Source organism: Berghia stephanieae, chromosome 2, assembly GCF_034508935.2.
Source record: "Berghia stephanieae isolate SIO BIC M18660-M18661 chromosome 2, UCSD_Bste_1.3, whole genome shotgun sequence".
Taxonomy (NCBI): domain Eukaryota; kingdom Metazoa; phylum Mollusca; class Gastropoda; order Nudibranchia; family Aeolidiidae; genus Berghia; species Berghia stephanieae.
Window position 1 is genome coordinate 98,612,478 of NC_088361.1, and position 3,362 is coordinate 98,615,839.

Genomic DNA, 3,362 nt, shown 5'->3' on the forward strand with positions numbered 1-3,362 from the left:
AAGCCAAATTATGTTCTAGTTACATTTGAAACAAAATATATCACTGATCTCGTCTCTTTGAGATATAAAGAATGATATAAAATCAAGAAAATCGGCCGATAAATAAAAAAGTTGCTAAAAAAAGCTAAAATAAACAAAAGCAATTTTTAAAATCAAATTTATTCGTAAAACAGTTGGTTTTCAACCGATTTTTATGAATCAAAGACCAATGTTCTTCTTTTTTCAAGCTGATTTCAGCAATGTGACTTTCAAATTCCTCAGAATTATATTTTTTACTTTTAGATTTTAGCTTTTAGGCCTACTCCATAAGGTGTTATATTCCTTGCATAACAATAGCGTAATACATCGACGGGGAGAAGCGTCTTTGTTTCGGCCAGCTGGATAGATAGCCTGTGATTGGTCGAAGACTTTGAGATGCTTGATTCACAATTCTACACGAACGGACCCGGCGGTCTATCAAAGAGGTGTAATAAATTTATTTACCGACTATTTTTCTTGGTGCTAAAATTACAAAGTAATAATTTCGCATCAGAAAAAATAACTCTGAAGTTCCTATCTCTTTATTACAATAACATTGATACCTCGAATGACAAAATCGACCCACAAATAAGGGAGTTATAAATTATTCATAATATTTTTAAAAGTTTACAATAATGGTCTTCAAAGTCATTTTTCATCACCAAAGTCGTAATTTTTTACCGATTTTTACCAAACAAAGTGCAATGTCAATGATTTTCACCCGCAAATAAAATAGGATTTAAATCGCAATTTCTGAAACGTATTTTCTTTTCTGTCGGCAAATTTATAAAAATCAAAGCTGAAAACACCCTGCGGCAGTGACAGGGCCTGTCATTTCCTTCACAACGATTGGATTTTACTTACTGAGGCCAGTCTTGACTACCCCGCCCATGAATACTATGCCGTTGTCGGTTTTTGTCGGGTTGAATCTTAAAGAGTTAAAGTACTAAATAGCCGTTCACTGTCTGCGGTGGAGACTGGTGTTGTTAACGTAATATTTAACAACGTTGACACCATTGGCAGATCATCCTCGAGGTCTAGTTCAATTATTTCCTTTAAAAGCTGTTGCGAGCTTTCGAGCAGTTGAAATATATTGTTGGAATACACGGTTTCAAGTTCGTTTTCTAATCTCTTTTTGTCTAAAAACGGGTAATACTGGCAGACAAGTTTTATTTTCTCTAAAGGTTTTGATTCCACGTAAGTCAAAAATTTCATAGGGTTCACAAGTGAAAATAAGGATATTTGTTCATATTGAGAAAATCTTTCCTCTATTTGAGTAACTACAATATCACAAGCCTCTTTTGCATGAGCGGTTAAATTGCTTTGAGGTCTTCTTTTTGACTGAGTATCGGTTGAGCAAACAATTTCATTAAAGAGACTGTCAACATCTGATCTTATTTTTGAAATATTAGATTTGAAATCTTCAACGCTCTGAATTATATCTGGTCCGGTTATTGTTCTGTTTTGCAGGTATGCAAATAAAATGTTAGCATGGCTAAAAATCCTATTAAAGAGGGTCAAATAAAATTGAATTCCTCAGTATTCAGGATTCGTTCGAGTCCAACAGCTTCGCGCACCGATATAGCGTCCCAACCGTCTTCAGTCTGAATTTTCCTAAAACATTCAAGTAACTCTTCTTTTAAATCTTGAACACTAGAAAGGCACCTGCTCTTAAAATTCCATCTAGTTTGTGCTGGTCTGGGAAGCCGACTAGAAGTGATTGATCTTAAAAGATCGGCGCGTTTTGGGGAAATTGAAAAGAATGCTGAAAAGCCATCCAATTGGGCAAAAAATATTCTAATCGCTTGCACTGCTGAGCACGTTGTCTCAATATTAGATTTAATTGATGCGCGTAGCAATGAACGAAATGTGCGTATGGAAACCAATGTTTCATCCGAACGTGCACTCCTGTATTTTTACCACTCATCACATTCGCGCCATCATACGATTGAGCAATCAGTTTGTGTTTTAAATCAAATTGATCTAATTGTGACTTAATGACAATAGAGAGACCCTCTGCTGACCTATCTGTAACAGGAACAAAATTTAAAAATCGCTCATATATTTCGCCATCTTTGCAATATCTTAAAATAATTACAAATTGAGACTGATTGGAAACGTCAGTTGTTTCATCTGCCTGAACAGCAACAAATCGGGCATTTTCTAAATCTTTCTTTAAATCCTCATTGTAGACGTAGAGTACAGAGTCTAAAAGCTCATTTTGAATAATTTTTGATGTGTATTTGTTAACTGTCGCTTGGGATAGATGTTGTGAGAGAATGTTATCTGAACTTGCAAGCAGATGAATAGTGTCAATGAAAATACCTTTGTTCAAAGAACTTTGGCTCTCATCGTGGCCTCTAAGAGGGAGTTCGTGAATCGCGCAATGCTTAAGGCAATCAATGATTTTGGACAATATGTATCGATTTTTCTTCACATCTTCATTGTGTTTTTGGATAGAAAGACTATAGCTTTCACTAATCTGCCGACCGATGTCTGTACTTCCTAAAAATTTGAATTTCACAGCATTGGATATATGTGTTGCACAGGTATTATGTTTTGATAAGCTTTCAGACAAGTGTTTCAAATCATCAAATCCTGTTGTTGACCAGCAAGATTTTCCTTTAAAGAGAACACAGTAAAAACAAAACAATTTCTTTTTTGCAACGCTTACAGTAAGCCATTTAAATTTTTCAAACCAAGATGTTTTAAACTTTCTTTTATCTTTAACAATGATCAAATCACGAGGCTGGTGTGGTCCAAGACGTTTTATCTCCAACTTTTCATTGAATGAAAAAGTAGACGAATTCCGAAGAAAGATGTTGTCAATTTCATTCATAATTCCCCTTAAATATTTCAACCACAAATAATCACATTCACAATGAAATGGCAATACCGTAGCTTTTAATTATTCCAAAAGCAATCAAAAATGAATCACGAAAGAGGATACAACTAAAAATAAAGTGACAAGACATAATACAACACCTTGACAATACAAGTCCATTTTGTTCACTCGAGAAATTAAAGAGATATTTTAACCCCTCAACGGCGTGATTAATATTCTGTTACATTACTGGTTTTCAGTAGTAGTAACTTTAAAGTTTTAATCGAGACGCAAAAACAGCGATATGACTCGAGTTTCATTCAGAGCTCAAATTGCATCATTTTTGGTGAAAACGATAAAACGTAACATGACGTCAAGTTTGAGTAAATTCGAACTCAATGGTTGATAGGTTAAAGTGGGGAAATTTAATCGCTTGGTGTTGTGTAGGGGACACCGTAAGAAACACAACTGAGATACTACTGCAGTAATTAAAATGCCAAACATCAAACATTTAAAACAA